The following is a 23,147-nucleotide window of genomic DNA, read 5'->3' as shown; positions in this document are numbered from 1 at the left end:
ATGAATTTGCACCAGAATAATAAGCTTTTTCTCTTTTATGGGCTTATAAAAATGATGTTTAAGATTAAATTTTCTTCTTATGAAATCTGTGAAACAAAATTAGACAAGTTTCAGGAATTTCTCAGTCTCAAAACTTAATCAGGACAGAGAATGATATCTATATGCTGAAAAATCTCTTTTAAGGACCAAAATGTAATTATCTCACTGCTTTATATTCCATTAACTTCAGTGTGATAGAAACTTAGGTTCTACATGAAATAGCCTCTGATATTTGTGTATATTTTTATTTAAATCAAAACACTTTGTTCTTTGGTTCCCCAAGTACTTAAAGATCCAAATGGATCTGTGATCTTATGGGTTCTGGAGTTCCCTTTCAAGATGTAAATCCTTTTCACATACTGTGAAACTCTTCTCTCTATCCTTCTATAAACTTGCCTCAGGGAGTATCCATATGGATCTGGAGACCCTTTTTGCTTTCTCCTGTCATTGTGAGGCTACCACAATGGTTTCTGTCCCTCCTTATCTCTCATACATTTTTTTGGAACCTGCTCATCTTTTCTCTGATGACATCTTTTACTTTTGTTTTTGGAAGTTCATTTTTGTTAGATGTTGTATTATGCTCACTTACCACAGGAACGGGAGTGCTTTGGGGAAGTGTAAAGCTTATCTACAAAAGCCAAGCTTCCCACAAAGGCAACAGCCATTTTTTCCTAAAATAAAATTTTATTGGTATATTTTGTTTTCTGAAATGAATTTTTATAGTTTTTTTTACATCACCAGCATTTCTCACAGTATCCATTCCCCTCTCTACTCCCAAAGAGCCATCTTATTGAGAGAAATTAATATTTTACTACTATTATGTTAATTATTAATTATTAATTTGTGATCCATCCTTTTCCTCCTATTTTTTAAGACCACACTCCTAAAAAGACAGCCAGTCTCTGATGGGTGTCATTAAATAAGGTAATCTCCCAACTCCAAGGCATCTAACTGGACTAGGACCTTTAGTTTTATTTTGCTTTTTGTTAATAGTCAGCATCTGCTGGGATCTTGACTCTTTGTCCTTGATCCTCTCCTTTTGAATTTAGGACAACCCAGTTCTTGAAGGAAAAAACTAGCTAGAGGGTCCAGATGGAAATTGCTTCCCCCTCCCTCAGATACCTTGAGGCTACTGTTGTTTGTAATTTTTTTTTAATCTTTTTTTTTTTTCCTCAAGGAGGAACTTCACATCAGGGATGTGATGCCAGGACATGCAAGTGAATTTCATTTAACCGAGGGAGAATTATGCAAGGTCACCAGCCTCACTTTCTCCTCTAGAGCCATTTGGGTCCAGTGGCCAGATATGAATCAGATCAACTGGAGATGGCTTTGGATACAATGGAAAACTTGGCCCTTTTAAGCTTGGGTTTTTAACTGCTCTCAGTTTGACCTAAGCAATGCTCATTCAGTGATTAAGGCTAGTAAGAAAGAAATGAGACTGAGGTGGATCTCTTTAACCCCCCCACCCCCATCCCAAATTCAATCAAGGAGGAGAAGACACTCAGTGTTTCTGGCCAAAACAGAGACACTCACTAATTTCCATTCATTCTTGTCTGGGGAGTTGTCAGAAAGCACTGATTTAAGGCAATTCAGAGTCTCCCTTGGTGTCTTTGGTTACCTTGAGAAACCTCTGACTACTAATTTATTGAAAATTAGCTAACTTAATTAATAAACTGATAATTACTTGAAAACTCCGTGTGTGTGTGTGTGTGTGTGTGTGTGTGTGTGTGTGTGTGTGTGTGTGTAGGGAGGGAGATGGATTATTTGCAATACTACATAAAAAGAAAAATTTAAAAAGAAAAATAATCATCCAAACTGATAAATATATTTAAAAAATCTGAAAATATATGTAATGTTCCATACTTGTGGACATACCATCTCTTCAGAGTAGTGAAATAGATTGAGGGGCGACTTATATCTCTTCTTTGGGGGATCATACTTAGTCTTTGTAATTTTGTAACATTCATTTTCATTGGCTTATTGTTCTTTTCATTTACATTATTGCTATCATTGTGTATATTGCTTTCTTGTCAATGTTCACTTTACCTGTTATCAGTGCAAGAGTCTTTCCATGCTTCTGTTTTCATATTTGTGATTTCTGACCTCACAATAATATTATATTATATTGTTGTACCAAAATTTATCCATTTCTGAGTCAGTGAATATCTATTTTATTTCCAATTCTTTTACATCACAAAACACGTTGCTATAAATATTTTTATCTGGAATCCTTATCAATGACCTCCTTGATGCAAATGATAAGTAGTGAATTCTGTGACTTAAAGAATATGGACATTTTATTAATTTCATTTTCATAATTGCAAAATGCTTTCAAAATTGTAAAGATTGACAATTCCATCTAAAATGTATTAGTGGGCCTGCAGTCTTCCCGCAGCTAATTCAGCTTATTTTTTTCTTTGCCAATTTTCTGAATGTGTGAAATGTTAGGGTTTGCATTTCTCTTTTTAGAGATTTGGAGCATTTTTTATATGGCTTAATAGTTTTAATTCTTCTTTTGATAACTATTCAAATCCTTTTATGATTTACCTATTGAAGAATTGCTTTTGTATGTATGTATGAACTGTATATATCTTTAGTACTAAATCTTTATCTAAGATATTCAATAGAAAGAGTTTTCCCATCTGAATTTCTCTTTTTTAAAATTTTATTAATTTTTCTGTTGTTTCTTATGATCACTATTCTCCATTTTATCTTTTGTAATGACCTTTAACAAAACTTTATTTGGTTAAGAATTCATCTGCCCATAGTTGTGAAAGCCAAATAATTTATTTCTCTTCTAATTTTTTACCTTTAATATTTAGACATCATCTTTTATATTTAGGTGCTGAATTCATTTTGAATTCATTATGGAATAGAGTATAATATATCAGCCTCATTTCTGCCTCACTGCTTTTCAGTTTTCTCAGTAGTCACTTATCAAATAGAAAATTCTTAAGTAATTTATATATTTGAATCTCTTGCTTTATAATATATATTATTCATCTTTGCCTTTCATTTTATCTTTTGTAATGACCTTTAACAAAACTTTATTTGGTTAAGAATTCATCTGCCCATAGTTGTGAAAGCCAAATAATTTATTTCTCTTCTAATTTTTTACCTTTAATATTTAGACATCATCTTTTATATTTAGGTGCTGAATTCATTTTGAATTCATTATGGAATAGAGTATAATATATCAGCCTCATTTCTGCCTCACTGCTTTTCAGTTTTCTCAGTAGTCACTTATCAAATAGAAAATTCTTAAGTAATTTATATATTTGATTTATTCATCATTAGGCTATTGATTTCCTTGATTTCTGCTTCTCCCTTCTCTAAACTATTCTACTGATCTACTGATCTCTTGCTTTATAATATATATTATTCATCTTTGCCTTTCATTTTATCTTTTGTAATGACCTTTAACAAAACTTTATTTGGTTAAGAATTCATCTGCCCATAGTTGTGAAAGCCAAATAATTTATTTCTCTTCTAATTTTTTACCTTTAATATTTAGACATCATCTTTTATATTTAGGTGCTGAATTCATTTTGAATTCATTATGGAATAGAGTATAATATATCAGCCTCATTTCTGCCTCACTGCTTTTCAGTTTTCTCAGTAGTCACTTATCAAATAGAAAATTCTTAAGTAATTTATATATTTGATTTATTCATCATTAGGCTATTGATTTCCTTGATTTCTGCTTCTCCCTTCTCTAAACTATTCTACTGATCTACTGATCTTTTGCTTTATAATATATATTATTCATCTTTGCCTTTTTTATCATTTCCCTTGATTTTCTAAAGCTTTTGTTTCTCCAAGTGAATTTTCTTATTATTTTATCAAGTTTTGTTTAGTATCCTTTTTTAAGATTTGATATACTAAAATTATAAATTAACTTTGTTAAAATTATAGTTTATAAATTAACTTTGTTAACGTTCTTTTTTCATCATATTGATATTGCCAAACCATAAAGGAAGGTAGAAAAGAAAATTAGCATTTATTAAATGCCTACCTTTTGACAAGCAAGGGATGTCCATTACAGGATAGATAGGACAAATTCGAGTACATGGTGGGACAGACACATATAGTTCTCATTGGCTACCCAAGGCCTATATGCCTGTTTTGTAGTAACTCAGATGAAAGTCAGTGCTAGTCAGGCTGGGAATGAACATATTGTAAAAGTGCTAACACCCTGGTGAAATTATGGTGATTGGTGGTGATAAGAAAAGATGCAATGAGATGATTCATCAAGATGATGATGACCTTGCCTCCAGTGATTTATGACGTTGTCACCCTTTGTTGAAACAGACAGCAATTCTATAACCTTTACCCATATGTCCATGATCAACAATCTTCACAAAAACTGAATCTCAGGTGAAGATTAAGGAATTTAGTACATAGAAAAGATCTTGAGTCAATGATATGAATGCTAAATAGGTTTCAAGATGTAGGATTAAAAACAAGTGATCAAAGCAAAATAATTTAGTTGCTGACTAAATTAAATTTCAATTAAGTCTTTTTCTTGAGAATCAAGGGTTGCAAATCATAACTAGACATCACAAATTGATAAACCATTTGAACACCAATAGCTTTAGTCATAAGATTTGGATTTCAGGACCATGCATAAAATAAAGGAATGACAAGTTCCTGATCAAATATTGAAGATACTTAATGAAATCTGCCAGAAAGCAGCAAGGTAGTTCAGTGGATAGAGCCCTGTGCTTGAAATTAGGAAGACCTGAGTTTAAATCTGACCCCAGTCACTTAATAGCTGTGTGATGTTGAGCAAGTCACTTAACCTCTGTTTTGTTTTAATGCAATGGAGAAAGAAATAATAAACCAATATATTATTTTGCCAAGAAAACCTCATGGGCAGTGTGATCCATAGTATCATGAGGAGTTGAATACAAGTGAATGATTGAAGGATTACAAAATCTAGTAAAACAACACACTAAAGGATGGGTGGAGCCAAGAATGGCAGAGTAAAGGCAGGAATTCCTACAGGCTCACCCTCAGACCATTCCAAACACCTTAAAATTATGACTCTAACCAAATTCTAGAGTGACAGAACCCAAGACTGAGTAAAACAATTTTCCAGCTCAAGACAACTTGAAAGATCCATCGGAAAGGCTTTTCCACCTGGGTTGGAAAGGGCCAGGTGTTCTGACCCATGCTGTACCAGAGCAAACTGACTCTAGCCATCTAGGAACCAACCTGCATGGTGTCTGAATCCCTGGGGTCACTTGGCTTTATAGCAGTGGGTCTGTTTTCAGACCTCTTTGCCCCAGGGACTCAGGTGAAGAATAGAGAGGGTGGGAAGAGCAAATTATGAGGGATTAAGTGGTGTTAAATGGCTTGTATTCCTGCATGGGAAGATAATACTGATAATACTCATATGAACCTTCTCATTTATCAGAGCAGTTGGAAGGAACATATATAGACAAGGCCCAGGAGAGAGCTGAATATGAAGGTATAATTTATTAAAAAGATGGGGTTAATGGGCAGGAAAGGAATGTACTGGGAGAAGGGGGGAAAGGAGAGGTAGAATGGGCTAAGATATTTCACATAAAAGAGTCAAGAAAAAGCTTTTGCAATGGAGTGGAGTGGGGGGAAGGAGAGGGGGAGTGAGTGACCCTTCATTCTCATTGGAAGTGGCTTAGAGAGGAAGTAACACACACACACACTCAAGAGGATATAGAAATCTGTCTTAACCGAGAGGAAAGGGATGAGAAAAAAGGAACAGGGAGGGTAGGTGATGGAAGAGAGGGAAGATAGTGGGAGAGGACATTCAGATACAACACACTTTTGAGGAGGGACAGGGTGAAAGGAAAGAAAGAGACTGGGATAAATGGGGGTGGAGAGGAATGGGTGGAGGAAAATACAACTAGCAATAGCAACTGTGGGAAAAAATACTGAAGCAACTTCTCTGATGGACTTATTAAAAAGAATGCAATACATCCTAGAGAGACAGAGTTGATGGTATTTGAACACAGAACGAAGTACACTTTTTTCCCCTCTTTATTTTTCTTGAAGTTTTTCTGTCTTTGTGGGGGGACTCTATAGTAGTAGTAATGTGAACATAAATAAATAAAAAAGTTATTCAAAAAGATGACATACTAAAAATTCAATTGAAAGTACTTTATTTTTTTTTTTTAGGTTTTTTTGCAAGGAAAATGGGGTTAAGTGGCTTGCCCAAGGCCACACAGCTAGGTCATTATTAAGTGTCTGAGACCGGATTTGAACCCAGGTACTCCTGACTCCAGGGCCGGTGCTTAATCCACTGTGCCACCTAGCCGCCCCAATTAAAATTACTTTAAACTGAAATGAAAGGCAGAAGGAGAACACTATTCCAAAAAAGTAAAAAATTAGAAGAAAATGTGAAATATCTCATTGGAAAAACAACCAACCTTGAAAGCAGATCCAGAAGAAATAATTTAAAAATTATTGAACTATCTGAAATCCATGACCAGGAGAAGAGCCTAGACTTCATTTTTCAAGAAATAATACAGCAAAATTGCCCTGAGATCCTAGAAGCTGAGGGTAAAATAGAAATAGAGAGAATTCACCAGTCACCCCCTGAAAGGGATCCCAAAAGAAAAACTTCCAGGAATATTATAGCCAAGTTCCAAAATTCCCAAATCAAAGAGAAAATTCTAAAAGCTGCCAGAAACAGACAATTCAACTACCGAGGCTCATAGTCAGGATTATACAGGATCTGGCAACATCTACATTAAGGGCTTGTAGGGACTAGAATATGATATTCCAGAAGGCAAAAGATCTTGGTTTACAACCAAGAATCAACTACCCAGCAAAACTGAACATCTTTTTTCAGGGGAAAAGATGGACTTTCAATGAAATGGGACTTTCAAAGTTTCTTATCTAGATGACCAGAGCTGAACAAAAAGTTTGATCTCCAAGTACAGGACTCTGGTGAGCCATAGAGGGAGTGGAAGAGAGGGGCTAACTATGAGGAACTTGATGATGTTGAACTATTGGTATTCCTGCATGGGAAGGAGATACTGATAACTCATATGAACTTTCTCATTTATAAGAGCTGTGAGAAGGAGCATATATAGACAGGACATAGGAATATAATGGTATGATGTGGTAAATGGATGGAGTCAATGGGAGATGGGGGGAAGTACCAGGAGGAAGGAAAAGGAGATGAAGAAGCTGAGAGATTTCATATAAAGAGTCAAGAAAAAGCTTTTTCAATGTAGTATGCCGGGGGGGAAGGCAAGGGGGAATGAGTGAGCCTTCATTCTCATTGGAAATGGCTAAGGGAGGAAATGACACACTTAATAGGGTGAGGAAATCTGTCTTGCCCTGGAGAAGGATGGGAGGAAAGGGATGGGATGAGGGGGAATGGGGGAGGGAAGGGGGGAATAGGTGATAGAAGAGAGGGAAGATCGAGGGAGAGGATACTCAGATGAACACAATTTTGGACAGGGCCAGGATGAAAGGAAAGAGAGAATAGAATAAAAGAGTGAGCAGAAATAGAGGAGAGGTACAGCTAGTAATAGCAACTGAGGGAAAAATATTGAAGCAACTTCTCTGGTGAACTTGTGATAAAGAAAACAACTCACCCCGGAGACAGAATCATTGAAATCTGAACACAGACTGAAGTACATTTCTCTCTCTCTCTCTCTCTCTCTCTCTCTCTCTCTCTCTCTCTCTCTCTCTTTGAGGTTTCCCATCTTCTTGGGGGAGGGAGAGGGTTTATGTTTGTTCTTATGTTTACTCTTATAACATTTAATTTACATTAGTGTATGACATGGAAACAATGTAGAACCTTGAAGACAGCCTTCTGGGGGCATGAGGGAAGGGAGGAGGGGGGAAAAGTTGTAGAATTAAGACCTTGCAAAAAATTATAGGTTCATATTACTATTGTATATAATTGGAAAACAAATAAAATATTAAAAAATGAAAAAAAGCACACTACCTATTTATTATATTCACCAACTTGGATACCATCGAAAGTGATCATGCTATTTTCTTTTTTTTTTTTTTTTAGGTTTTTTTGCAAGGCAAATGGGGTTAAGTGGCTTGCCCAAGGCCACACAGCTAGGTAATTATTAAGTGTATGAGACTGGATTTGAACCCAGGTACTCCTGACTCAAGGGCCAGTGCTTTATCCACTGCACCACCTAGCCGCCCCTATGGGAAGTGATTATGAAGAAGAAAGACTAGCAATTGAGATACTCGGAAATTTACAAAAATCCAAGAAAATAGCCTGGAGCCAAGTTTGCATATAGGTAAGATGAAGAAAATGTCATAACACAAAATTAAGCTAATTATGATTCAATTATGACTGATACTTAGTAGGATGAGAAGTATGACCTGAATATGGCTAAGGATGGGTATATTTTATTCAGAAACATAGATAAAAGGCCAGGGCTTGGAGATTAGGTAGGGCATAGCATTATCTATATGCTTACACTGATATGGATGTTTAAAGAACATACAAATTAACTTAGAGTTTTAAAAGATATGTATAAAATTAAGCATGGGAAAGTTATCAAGGGATACATATAATAGTTTGGTCTGATACTACAGCTTGAAGAATAGAGGGAGGCTGGCAAAAAGGAAAAGTTAAGGAGAACCAGAAAAAAAATTTTTCCCCTAGAAAAATGCTCAAAGAATACAGTCAATAAAGATATATTTTTCTTTTTATATTTTATTTATTTGTTTTTCCAGCTACATGTAATGGTAGTTTTTACCAATCATTTTTTTGCAAGGTTTTGATTTTTACATTTTTCTCCTTTCCTTCCTTCTATCTCTTCCTCCTGACAGAAAGTAATCTGATATAGGTTCTACATTTATGATCATACTAAGTAATAGATCCATATGGATCATGTTTTGAGAGAAGATTCAAATCTAGACAGAAGAAATAAAGCATTTGAAAGGAAAAAGTGGCATGTGACTTTATTTTTTTTATTATTTAAAAAATTTTTTAGGCTTTTGCAAGACAAATGGGGTTAAGTGATTTGCCCAAGACCACACAGGTAGGTAATTATTAAGAGTCTGAGGCTGGATTTGAACTCAGGTACTCCTGACTCCAGGACTGGTGCTCTATCTACTGCACCACCTAGCTGCCCATACATGACAACTTTTAAAAATTGAAGATAAGCTTTGGTCTTCATTTAAGCTCCACAGTTCTTTCTGTGGATATAGATGGCATTTTCTTTCATATGTCTTTAAAAATTCTTTGATTATTCTACTGCTGAAATGAACAAGTCTATCATAGTTGATTATCACCCTATGTTGTTATTATAATGTTCTTCCAGTTTTACTCATTTAACTCTGCATCAATTCACGTAAGTCTTTCTAGGCTTTTCTGAAATCCCCTCAATTATCATTTCTGATTTACCACAATTTGCTCAGGCATTCTCCAATTGATGGACATTCCTTCAATTTCCAATTTTTTTCCATTACCAAAACAGTTGCTATGAATACTTTTGAACATGTGGGATTTTTAACCTTTTTCAATATTTCTTCAAGATACAGACCCAGTAGTGGTATTGCTGTATCAAAGGATATACACAGTTTCATTGCATTTTGGGCCTAATTCCAAATTGCTCTCCAGAAAGGTTGGATCAGTTCACAACTACCAATAATGCATTAGTGTCCCATTTTTCCCATATTCCCTGCAACATTGATCATTTTTCTTTTTAGTCATATTGACCAATCTGATAGGTGTGAGGTGGTAATTCAGGGATGTTTTAATTTTCATTTTTCTATTCAATTATGATTAAGAGAAATTTTTCATGTGACTATATATAGTTTTGATTTCTTCATCTGAGAATTGCGTTTTCATATCCTTTGAACATTTACCTTATTTATTTTCATCCATATGCACATATATATTTTTAAGTTACAAAATTTCCTTCCAACCTCCCTTTGCACCCCCCTCCCCTCAGCAGTGAACAGTCAGGTTAGCACTGTACATACATATTTTTTGATAAACATGTTTACAGATTAGAGATTTTCAGTATGAGGAATTAGGATTAAGGGCAAGAGATACATCAGACAAAATTTTTATTAAGTGTTCATCAGATTCTGAAGGATTGGTGTGTGTATTTTGTTTTATTTTGTTTTTCTTCCATCTGGATGGGGATAGCATTGTCCATAGCTGGTCTAATACAATTGTCCTAACTTTTTGAACTGCTGAGATGAGCTGAGTCCATGAAGATGTTCATCTCCCAGTGTTGTTGTTAATATGTACATTGTTCTCTTGGTTCTATTCCCCTTGCTTAGCATCAGATCCTGTAAGTCATTCCATGCTTCTCTAGAGTCTGACCATTTATGGTTTCTTATAGAACAATAGTATTCCATAGTATTCATATTCCATAACTTATTTAGCCATTCCCCATTGATGGGCATGCCCTCAATTTCCAATTCTTTGCCACTACAAAAAAGAACTGCTATGAATAGTTCGAAATGTAGGATTTTTTTCCTTTTTTAAATAATTTCCTCTGGATATAGGCCTAAAATTGGAATAGTTGGGTCAAAGGGTATGAAACAGTCTTAATGCTCTTTGGGCATAATTCTATATTTCTCTCCAGAAAGGTTGAATCTGGTCACAACTCCTTCAGCAATGCATCAATGTCCCAATCTTCCCAAAACCTCTCCAAAATTGACCATTTCCCCTTTTTCTCATCTTGGCCCATCTGATAGGTGTGAGGTGAAAACTCATTTTTGTTTTAATTTTCATTTCTCTAATCAATAATGATTTGGAGCATTTTTTATTTGATTATATATATATATATCTCATTAATTTCATCATTTGAAAATTGTTCATATCCTTTAACTATGTATTTTTGGGGAATGACTTGTGACCTTATAAATTTGATGCGATTCTCTATATATTTTAGAAATGAGATCTTTATCAGAACTCCTGGTTGTGAAGATTGTTTCCCAGCTTTCTGCTTTCCTTCTAATTTTGGCAGTATTGATTTTATTAGTGCAAAAGCTTTTCAATTAAATATAGTCAGAATCATTCATTTTGTAGTTTATAATGTGCCCTAATTCTTGTTGGGTCATAAATTTATCCCCTTTCTATAGGTCTGATAGATTGAGAATTTCTTGGTCTATTATCCATAGTCACTCTTAATGTTTAAATCCTGTACCCATTTTGACCTTATTTTGATATAGGGTGTGAGATGTGGATCTGTGCCTAGTTTTTGCCATATTATTTTCTAGTTTTCCCAACAATTTTTGTCAAATAATGACAATGCTAGAAGCTGATGTCTTTAGGTTTGTCAAATAGTAGATTGCTGTAGTCATTTACTCTATTTTTTAACCAGTACCAGGCAGTTTTGATGACTGCTGCTTTATAGTATAGTTTTTGATCTGGTAGAGCTAGGCCTCCTTCCTTTACCTTTTTTTCCCCATCTATTCTTGCTCTTTTGTTGCTCCAGATGAATTTTGTTACTATTTTTTTTTTCTGGCTCAGTAAAGTAGTTATTTGGTAGTTTGATAGGTATGGCACTGAATAAGTAATTTAATTTGTGTAGAATTGTCATTTTTATTAGATTACCTCTTCCTAACCATGATCATTTGACATTTTCCCAATTATTTAGATGTGACTTTATTTGGGTGAGAGGTGCTTTATAATTGTGTTCATAGTTTCTGGGTTTGTCTTGGAAGGTAGATTCCCAAGTATTTAATGTTGTCTGTAGTTATTTTAAATGGAATTTCTCTTTCTATCTCTTGCACTTGGGCTTTGTTGTTCATATATATTTATATCTATATCTATACCTATACATATATATATGTATGTATGTATGTAGAAATGCTGATGATTTATGTAGATTTATTTTATATCCTGCTACTTTGCTAAATTTGTTAATTGTTTCAAGGAATTTTTAAGATGATTTTCTTGGATTCTCTAAGTGTACCATCATTTCATCTGTAATAAGTGAAAGTTTTGCTTTCTCATTGTTTACTCTGATTCCTTCAATTTCTTTTTTTTTTCCTAATTGCTACAGCTAGCATTTCTAAAACTATATTGAATATAGTAATGGTGGGAAAAGGGCATCCTTGTTTTATCCCTGATTTTATTTGAAATACTTCTTATTTATTCCTATTACAAATATTTGTTGATTTTTTTTTTTTTTTAGATTTTTCAAGGCAATGGGGTTAAGTGGTTTGCCCAAGGCCAAACAGCTAGGTTAATTATTAAGTGTCTGAGGCCAGATTTGAACTTAGGTACTCCTGACTCCAGGGCCGGTGCTCTATCCACTGTACCACCTAGCCAGATGATTTTGATAGATACTATTTATTATTTTAGGAAAATCTCCATTTATTCCTACACTTTCTAGTGTTTTTAATAAGAATAATGTTGTATTTTTATTAAATACTGATTCAGCATCTATTGAGATAATCATATGATTTCTGTTGGTTTTGCTATTGATATGTTTAATTATGTTGAGTGTTTTCCTAATGTTGAGCCATCCCTGCCTATTTGGTATAAATCCTACCTGATCCTGGTGTATTATTCTAGTAATAACTTGCTGTAGTCTCATTGCTAAAATTTTATTTAAGATTTTTGCATCAATATTCATTAGGGAGATTGGTTTGTAATTTTCTTTGACTATTGTGGTTCTTCCTTGTTTTGGTATCAGCACCATGTTGGAGTCATAAAAGGCATTTGGCAGAATAGTTTATGTAGAATGAGAATTAATTTAAATGTTTGGTAGAATTCACTTGTAAATCCATCTGGACCTGGAGACTTTTTCTTATTGATGGTTTCTTCAGTTTCTTTTTTCTGAAATAGGGTTATTTAAGTAATTTATTTACTCTTCTGTTAATCTGAGCAGTTTGTATTTTTGTAAAATTTTCTCCATTTTACTCAGGCAAAGTAACTCCAAATTATCTCCTTAATTTCCTCCTCATTGGTGGTTAGCTCACCGTTTTCATTTTTGATACTGGTAATTTGGTTATCTTTCATTTTTTTTTTAATCAGATTAACCAAAGGTTTGTCTATTTTATTGGCTTTTTCATAAAACCAACTCTTAGTTTTATTTATGAGGTCAATGGTTTTCTTGCTTACAATTTTATTAATCTCTCCTTTGATTTTCAGAATTCCTAATCTGGTATTTATTTGGGGATCTTTAATTTATTCTTTTTCTAGCTTTTTTAGTTGCAACCAGAATTCGCTGATCTCCCTTTGACTATTTATTTATCAGTTGAGGAATGACTTGATTTTTTATAAATTTGACTCAGTTTTCTATATATTTTAGAAATGAGTCCTTTGTCAGAAGCACTAGTTGTAAAAATTGTTTCCCAACTTAGTAAATTTCTTTTAATCTTGGTTGCAGTGGTTTTATTTGTGCAAAAGCTTTTTAATTTAATGTAATCAAAATTATTCAGTTCTCTTTCTCTTCTTTGGTCATAAACCACTCCCTATATTTTCTGTAGAAATTATAGATCTGGGGGTGGCTAGGTGGCTCAGTGAATAGAGCACCGGCCTTGGAGTCAGGAGTACCTGGGTTCAAATGTGACCTCAGACACTTGATAATTACCTAGCCCTGTGGTCTCCGGCAAGGCACTTAACCCCATTGCCTTGACAAATCTAAAAAAAAAAAAGTTATAGATCTGACAATTCTCCTAATTGATTTATAATATTACCTTTTATGTCTAAATCCTGTGCCCATTTCAGCCTTATCTTGGTATAGGATGTGGTGAGATGCTTGGTTTCTGCCATGCTATCTTTCAGGTTTTGCAACAGTTTTATTGAAATATGAGTTCTTATCCTGGGATCTTTGGGTTTATAAACTAGTTGACTACTAACATCATTTACTGCTATTTCTTTTGCACCTAATCTATTCCACTAATCCACTACTCTATTTCTTAGCCAGTACTAAATAGTTTTGATGACTGATTCTTTTTGTATTTTAGGTTTGTTTATTTTATTTTTTGCAAGGCAAATGGGGTTAAGTGGTTTGCCCAAGGCCACATGGCTAGGTAATTATTAAGTATCTGAGACTGGATTTGAACTCAGGTACTCCTGACTCCAGGGCAGGTGCTTTATCCACTGCACCACCTAGCCACCCCCCAGATTGATTCTTTTTAATACAGTTTTAGTTCTGGTATGGCTAGGGTACCTTCCTTTGCATTTTTTTTCATTAATTCTCTTGATGCTCTTGACCTTTTGTTGTTCCAAAGAAATTTTACTATTTTTTTTTCTATTTTTACTATTTTTCTATTTTACTATTTTTACTATTTACTATTTTTTTCCTAGCTGTGTAAAATAGTTATTTGGTAGTTTGGGTATGGCACAGAATAAGTAATTTAATTGGTAGAATTGTCATTTTTATTATATTAGCTTGGCCTACCCATAAGCAATTGACATTTGCTCTGTTATTTAAATCTGATTTGGGTGAAAAGTATTTTATAGTTGGTTTCATATAATTTCTGAGTCTGTTTTGGCAGGTAGACTCCCAGCTGTTTGTCTGCAGTTAATTTAAATGGGTTTTTTCTATCTCTTGTTGTGGTATCTAGTTAGTAATATATAGAAATTCTGAAGATTTATGTGAGTTCATCTTATATCCCGTGACTTTATTAAAGCTGTTGATTATTTACAGTAGTTTTTAAAATGGTTTTCTAGGGTTCTCTAGGTGTCCCATCATATCATATACAAATAGTTAATGTTTTGTTTCTTCATTACTGATTCTAATTCCTTCAATTTCTTGTTTTCTCTTATTGCTAAAACTAACATTTCTAATACAATACTGAATGATAGTGGTGATAAAGGGCATCCTTGTTTCATCCTAATTTTATTGGGAATGCTTCTACTTATCTCCATTCCATAAAATGATTTTTGATGGTTTCAGATATATACTTCTTATTGTTTTAAGAAACATTCCATTTATTCCTTTGTTCTCTAGTGTTTTTAAGAGGAATGGGTGCTTAATTTTATCAAGAGTTTTTTTTCAGGGGGTGGCTAGGTGCCGTAGTGAATAGAACACCAGCCTTGGAGTCAGGAGTACCTGGGTTCAAATCCGGCCTCAGACACTTAATAATTACCTAGCCGTGCGGCCTTGGGCAAGCCACTTAACTTTTTTTTTTTTTTAGATTTTTCATGGCAATAGGGTTGTTTTCAGAATCATGATAATCATATGATTTGTTAGGTGTATTATTGCTATAGTATATTATGCTGATAGCTTTCCTAATATTGAACCAACCCTGCATTCCTGGTATAAATCCTACTTGATCATAGTGTATTATCCTAGTGGTAACGTTCTGTGATTACTTTTTTTTATTTAAGGCAATGGGGTTAAGTGACTTACCCAAGATCACACGGCTAGGTAATTATTAAGTGTCTGAGGCAGAATTTGAACTCAGGTACTCCTGACTCCAGGTCCATTGCTCTATCCACTGCACAACCTTAGCTGCCCCCTGTGATCACTTTGCCATTATTTTATTTAAAATTTTTATTTTTATATTCATTAGTGAACTTGATCTATAATTTTCTTTCTCTGTTTTGACTCTTCCTAGTTTAGATATCAGCACTGTATTGTTGTCACAGAAGAATTTGGCAGAACTTCTCGACTTATTTTTCAAATAGTTTTTATAGAATTGGAACGAATTGTACCTTGAAAGTATGATAGAATTAATTTGTAAATCCATCTGACCCTGGAGATTGTTTCTTAGGGAGTTCACTGAAGACTTGTTAAATTTCTTCTCCTGAAATGGGGTTATTTTTGATGTATTTAATTTCTTCTTCTCTTAACCTGGGTGGTTTATATTTTTGTAAAACATTCATCCATTTTATTAGATGGTCAAGTTTATTGACATATAGTTGGGCAAAAGAGTTCTGAATTACTTTAATTTCCTCCTTATTGGTAGTGAATTCTCCTTTTTCATTTTTGGCATTGGTAATTTGTTTTCCCCTCTTTTAAAAAAAATCAAATCTTATTTTTTTCCCCATAAAACCAACTCTTGGTTTTATTTATTAATTCAATAGTATTTTCTCATAAAACCAACTCTTGATTTTATTTATTAATTCAATAATTTTCTTACTTTTGATTTTATTAATTTCATCTTTAATTTTCAGAATTTTTAATTTGGTACTTAATTGGGAATTTTAAATTTGTTTTCTTTAACTTTTTTATTTGCATGTGCAGTTCATTGATCTTCTCTTTGTCTTTTTTATTCATGTAAGCACTTAGAGATGTATTGTTTTCCCTAATAACTGCTTTGTGTGGTGACTAGGTGGCACAGTGGATAGAGCATTGGCCCTGGAGTCAGGAGTAACTGAGTTCAAATATGGCCTTAGACACTTTATAATTACCAGTGTGGCCTTGGGCAAGCCACTTAACCCCATTGCCTTGCAAAAAACCTTAACAAAAATAACTAGTTATAACTGTTTTGTTTGTTTCCCATAAATTTTGGAATGTTGTCTCACTATTGTCATTGTCTTGGATAAAATTAATTCGATGATTTGTTTTTTGATCCACTCCTTTAAAATTAGGTTCTTTAATTTATAATAAGTTTTACAAATATCTCTCCATGATCCTTTTTTTGTTTGTGATTTTTATGATAACATGATCTGAAAAGGATGCATTCAATGTTTCTGCCTTTGGTTTTTATGCCCTAATACATGATCAGTATTGTATTGGTGCCATATCTTTCCCCATTCAGTTTTCTCCAGGGTCTCTCATATCTAAGTTTTCTAACATTCTATTCACCCACTTAACTTTTCTTGTTTGTTTTATGTTTAGATTTTTCTAATTCTGAGAGGAGGTTGAGGCCCCACTCCAGTATAGTTTTGTTGTCTTTGGCTTCCTGTAACTAGCTCATCCACTAAGAATTTGGATATTGTACTGCTTGATGCTTTTTCTTTTTTTTCTTTTTTTATTGTTTTTGGAATTTTACAGTTTTCCCCCCAATCTCATTGCTCTCCTCCCACCCCCCACAGAAGGCAGTTTGATAGTCATTACATTGTTTCCATTCTATACATTGATCAAAATTGAATGTGTTGAGAGAGAAATAATATCCTTAATGAAAAAATAAAATAAAAGAGATAGCAAAATTACGTAATAAGATATTTTTAAAAAAAATTAAAGGCAATAATCTTTGGTCTTTTTTCACACTCTACAATTCCCCCTTTGGATACAGATGGTATTCTCCATCACAGATACCCCCAAATTGTCCCTGATTGTTGCAGTGATGAAATGAGCAAGTCAATCTAGACTGATTGTCAGCCCCATGTTGCTGTGAGGGTGTTCTTCTGGATCTGTTCATCTCACTCAGCATCAGTTAGTGCAGATCCTTCCTGGCTTCTCTGAATTCCCATCTCTCCTGGTTTCTGATGGAACAATAGTGTTCCATAACATACCAATACCACAATTTGTTCATCCATTCCCCAATTGATAGATATTCACTCACTTTCTAGTTCTTTGCCACCATAAACAGGGCTGCTCTGAATATTTTTGTACAAGTGATATTTTTACCCTTTTTCATGATTTCTTCAGGGTATAGACCAGTACTGGTATTGCTGGATGAAAGGGTAAGCACCATTACATAATTCCAGATTGATCTCCAGAAAGGTTGGATGAGTTCACAGCTTCACCAACAATCTTGGTGCATTTTTTATGAAACCATTTAGGAGTAAATAGTTTCCTTTCTTATCTCTTTTAATGAGATCTAGAGGATGTAGTTTCCTTCCTTATTCCTTTTTAATAAGGTCTATTTTTGCAATTGCTTTGTCTGAGATAAGAATTGCTACCCCCCTGATTTTTTTTCCCTTCAACTGATGCATAATATATGCTGTTCCAGCATTTTACCCTTACTATCTGTATATCTCTGCTTTAAATGTGTTTCTTGTAAGCAGTATATTGTTGGATTTTGTTTTTTAATCCACTCTGCTATCTTCTCTTTTAGGGGAGAGTTTATCCCATTCACAATCAAAGTTGTAATTATTAACTCTTTATTACCCTCCTTGCTATCTCCCCTCCATTTGTATATTCCCCCTCCCTTTAGCTTATCCCTCCCCCCCCCCAGTGTTTTGCTTCTGAATCCTGCCTTTCTCAATGTGTTCCTCTCTTCTGTCCACCATCCTCCCTTTTCTTTCCCCTTTCTCTTTTCCCTTTTTTCCTTTTCTCCCTTCTATCAGTCCCTCTTTCCCTCCCCCTTCCCCTCCTTTCTTTTCCTAGTACTTGAAAGGTAAGATAAATTTTTAAACTCAACTGAGTATCTATGTTAATCCCTCTTTGAACTAAATCCAAGGAGAGTAAGATTCACATGGTTCATACTTCCTTTCTTTTCCTTTATTACAATAGGTTCTTTGTATTTTTTCATGTGATGTAATTTACCTCATTTGACCTCCCTCCCATTTCTTTACAGATCCTCTCCCCTCCCCCCCTCATTTTTAATGTTCAAAGTTTTTTTTTTTTTTTAAATCATTCCATCAAAGTCCTGGATATATCATGAATGTCTCTAATTTCAGCCTATGTATATTCCCTTCTAATAAAGTTACTTTCCACAAGAATTATGAGAATCTTCCTCCCAGGTAGGGAGATAACCTGTGCAGTCTTTTCTGTTCTCCATTTACCTTTTCACTTATCTCTTGAATCTCCTGTTTGAAGGTCACATTTTCTGTTCAGCTCTGGTCTTTTCATCAGGAAAATTTGAATGTTGCCTATTTTGTTAAATGTCCGTCTTTTCCCCTGATGGAAAGCTCAGTTTTATAGGATAGTTGGTTCTTGTTTATAATCCAAACTTCCTTGCTGTCCAGAATATGATATTCCAGGTCCTTTGATCCTTTAATGTTGATGCAGCCAGGTCCTTTGTAATTTTGACTATGACTTCTTGGTATTTGAATTACTTCTTTCTGGCCAATTGCAAGATTTTCTCTTGATCTAATAATTCTGGTGTTTGGCCACAATATTCCTTGGTGTTTTTTTGGGGGGGTTCCTTTCAGGAGGGAATTGATGGATTCTTTCGTTGACTATTTTGCCATCTGTTTCTGGAATATCAGTTGCAGTTCTCTTTATCTGTATGCTGAAGAACAGAATTCAGGCTCCTTTTATTGATCAAGGTTTTTCAGGTAATTCTAGGATTCTTTTTTTTTTTTTAAAGAAAAGTGATGCTTATTAAGGTAGATTTCAGTGATTTCAATCCACCTTAAACTTCTTCTAATATAGTAGTTTTCAAAATTCTGAATGAGAAATCAACCCTATCAGGTAACTGATTTATTAGGAGAGGAGACATTAAGAAAGGACTACTGGTCCTGAATCTCAGAGTATTATATAATTATATAATTATATAATACCCTGAGTGCACCAAAACCAGATTAAAATATAATTGAGAAATATATGACAAAATTAATAACAATTCAGTAGAACTAGATAATATTAACATGTGGTTTTCTCTTTTTTGGAGGGAGGGGGATGATAGCATTCTTTATCATAAGTCCATCAGAGACATTGCTTCAATATTTTTTCCCACAGTTGCTATTGCTATCTATCCTATCCCTTCCACCCTCATTTATTCTATCTCTTTCGCCCTGTTACTCCTCAAAAGTGTATTGCATCTGACAACCCTCTTCCATGATCTTCCCTCTCTTCTGTCATCTATACTATCCCTTTCCTCTGCCATTCCCTTTCTCCCATCCCTTTCTCCTTCTATTTTCCTGTAGATTAAGAGAGATTTCTGTACCCAATTGAATGTGTTATTCCCTCTCTCTGAGTCACTTCCAGTTAGATTAAAGTTCATTCACTCTCCCCTCATCTTCCCCCTTAATCCACTCCTTTGCAAAAGCTTTTTCTTGCCTCTTTTATGTGAAATATCAGCCTGTTCTACCTCTCCTTTCTCCTTCTCCCAGTATATTCATTAGTCTGTTAACTCCGTCTTTTTAATATATTCTACCTTCAAATTCAACTTCTCCCTTTGTCTTGTTTATATATTCTCCTTCTAGTTGCTCTATAAATGTGAAGATTCATATGAGTTATTAGTATCATTTTCCCATGGAGGAATACAAGCATTTTAACATCATTAAGTCCCTCATAATTTGCCCTTCTGATCCAACCTCTGTATGCTTCATCTGATTCCAGTATTTGAATACCAAACTTCTGTTCAGCTCTGGTCCTTTTATCGGAAAAGTTTTAAATTCCCCTATTTCATTGAATGTACATCATTTCCCCTGAAAGAGTATGTTCAGTTTTGCTGAGTAGTTGATTCTTGATTGTAAGCCAAGCTCTCTTGCCTTCTGGAATATCATATTCCAAGCCCTACTGTAGAAACTTAATATAGAAACAGCTATATCTTTGTGTTATCCTGTAGCTCCACCATATTTGAATTGTTTCTTTCTGGCTGCTTCTTATTGTCTTGGAAGTTCTTTTATTTGGCTATATTATTCCTGGCAGTTTTGATTTTGGGATTCTCTTTCAGGAGGTGATTGGTAGATTCTTTTAGTTTCTATTTTACCCTCTACTTCTGTCAGGGCAGTTTTCCAGAGAATTTCTTGAAAAATACATCTTGGCTCTTTTTTGTTCATGACTTAAATGTAATCCAATAATTTAAAAATGATCTCTTCTGGATCTCTTTTCCAGGTCAGTTATTTTTCCAATGAGAATATGTCACATTTTCTTCTAGTTTTCCATTCTTTTGGTTTTATTTTATTGTTTCTTGATTTCTCACAAAGTCATCTGCTTCCCTTAACTCCACTCTCTACATTTGATGGAATTATGTACTTCAGACAGCTTTTATATCTTCTTTTCAATCTTGGCCAATTCTGCTTTTTTTTTTTTTAAGCATTCTTCTCCTCATTGGTCTTTTTTTTTTTTTTACTACTTTTTCTATTTGACCCAAACTGGTTTTTAATATGTTACTTTTTCAGTATTTTTTAATATCAAGTGCTGACTTGATTTTCATGAATTGCTCTTATTTCTCCACTCAATTTTTCCTTTTACTCCTTTACTTCATTTTCAAAATCTTTTTTGAGCTCTTCTAAAGCCTGAGACAATTCATATTTTTCTTGGAAGATTTGGAGTCATAAGCTTTTACTTTGTTGTGTTCTGAATGTATATTGATCCTTCGTATGACCAAAGTAATTGTCTTATGGTGAGATTTTTTTTCTCCTGTTATTTGTTCATTTACCCAGGCTATGATTTGATGTTAATTTACCTTTTGTTAAGATGGAGCTCTACTTCCAGGATGGAGAATGCACTCTCCCAAGATTTTGAGAGTTTTTGCAGCAGTTTTCAAGGTTGCCCCCAAGGGATCTTCAAGTTCTCAATTCCTCCAAGGTCCTATGAGAGTCCATGACTGCTCTTCTGACCTACCTCTGTTCTGTCTTGGAACTGTGAGGAGAATCTATTGTTTCTTCTGCTTCCTTCCCTTAGACTGGGGGCCCCAGACTGCGATGTGGATCTGAGTATGGGCAAAACTAGAGAGTCTTGCTTCAGGGATAGCAAAGAGACCTCTGCAGTCTCCCCCCTCCCACCCCGTTCCCCTTACTGACTGTGGGATGAGAGCTTTGGAAGCAACCACTGGGTGGCTCTCCAAGCCTGCTCCTAGTCTACTAGGACTGGCTCTGTGCTGAGGCCTGCACTGGACTGGACTCTGTTCTCACTGGTATGGAAGAGTTTTTTTTTGCTGTTGTCCTCAGTCCCTGGACTGAGAGAGATCTGGAAACCACCCCTGCTACCATGGACCCAGGTATCCCCAGGGACCCAGATGCCCTGAGTCTGTTCCTAAATGGATGAATGCAGTTCTCTCTGGCGCGACCTGGGCTATGCTGTAGGCCCTTTCTAGCCTCTATGCAACAGATCCTTCCCACAGATCTTTCAAATTACCTTGGGTTGGAAATTGTTTCACACAGTTTTTTGAGGGGGGGGGCTTCTGCCACTCTAGAATTTTATTAAAATCGTTATTTAAAATTATTTGGGGTGATTTGGGGGAGAACTCATGGGAGGCCTTACTTTTATTCCACCATCTTTGGTTTTCTCTAGTCCTATGGTTCTTAAATTGTCTCTCCTGGCTCTATTTTCAGGTCAGTTGTTTATGAGGAACTTTATATTTTCTTCTATTTTTTTCAGTTTTTTAAAAATTTTGTTTAACAGATTCTTAGTGTAGGGGTGGCTAGGTGGCACAGTGGATAGAGCACCAACCCTGGAGTCAAGAGTACCTGAGTTCAAATGGCGGCCTCAGACATTTAATAATTACCTAGCTGTATGGCCTTGGGCAAGTCACTTAACCCCATTGCCTTGCAAAAATCTAAAAAAACCCCCAAACAAACAGGTTCTTAGTGTCTCCTCAGGTCATTAGTTTCCACTAGTCCCAATTTATTTTTCAGGGAGGTATTTTCTCCATTTAGCTTTTGCATCTCCTTTTCCATTTAGTAAATTATATGGAGTTGTTAAAGGAGTTGTTATTTTTTTCCATTTGCCCAGTTATGTTTTGGGGGGAATTATTTTCTTTTTCCATTTGTCCAATTGTATTTTTAAAGGATTTAGTTTCTTCTGTCATTTTTTGTTGTAAGTTGTTAATTTTCTCTTGCATTTATTTTCCCAATTTTTTCCATCTGATTTTTAAACTCTATTCTGATCTCTTCTGAGAACTCTTTATGGGCTGGAGACCAATTCATATTCTCCTCTGAAGCTTCACATATAGCCCCTTCCTGACCTTTTCTGAGCTAATATTCTCATCTCTAAGATAATAGACCCTGCTTTGTGCTGACCTTTCTTCATTTTGGGATTTGCTAGCTTTTCCAAGGTCTTGAGGTAGGGAGGGGGTTGTTCACAGACCTTTGGTGTTGAGAACCCTGGAATTAGTTGGTCCAGTGGACCAACCAGTAAGGAATGCCAGAATTTTTCTCAGGATTTTCTGTGTTGGAGCTGGCTCTGATCTGTCCTAATATACCCTATGCCTGGGGCTGAATCTGATCTATCCTCATATAACCCAGTTGCTGGCCTAGGCCATCAGGGCTGGAAACCCTGGATATTCTCTCTGGATAGTCAGCACTGACATCCCAAACACAACCAATTTAGAGAAAGTTGTTTTGTATTTGTTACTGGTCATATGGTTTTCTTCCTTTTTTAATCAAATTAACCAAAGATTTTCCTATTTTTATTGGGTTTTTCCCCCTAAAACCAACT

General features: G+C 34.9%; 1 protein-coding gene across 10 annotated transcripts in view; it reads left to right on the top strand.

Annotated features, from left to right (window-relative positions):
- The window catches only part of SLX4IP (SLX4 interacting protein), a 324,925-nt gene that overhangs the window by 8,859 nt on the left and 292,919 nt on the right, over nt 1–23,147 (top strand). For 4 of the 10 annotated variants that reach the window (XR_012473372.1, XR_012473374.1, XM_074209443.1 and 1 more), the window contains exon 2: nt 8,057–8,297. The exons of the other annotated variants lie outside the window; for them this stretch is intronic. The gene's annotated coding sequence lies outside the window, so the exon portion shown is untranslated. The remainder of the gene's footprint in view (nt 1–8,056; nt 8,298–23,147) is intronic. 10 annotated transcript variants of the gene reach the window in all.

This window comes from Macrotis lagotis, chromosome 1 (genome assembly GCF_037893015.1).
Source record: "Macrotis lagotis isolate mMagLag1 chromosome 1, bilby.v1.9.chrom.fasta, whole genome shotgun sequence".
Lineage (NCBI taxonomy): Eukaryota > Metazoa > Chordata > Mammalia > Peramelemorphia > Peramelidae > Macrotis > Macrotis lagotis.
This window is presented reverse-complemented; position numbering and strand designations above follow the sequence as displayed.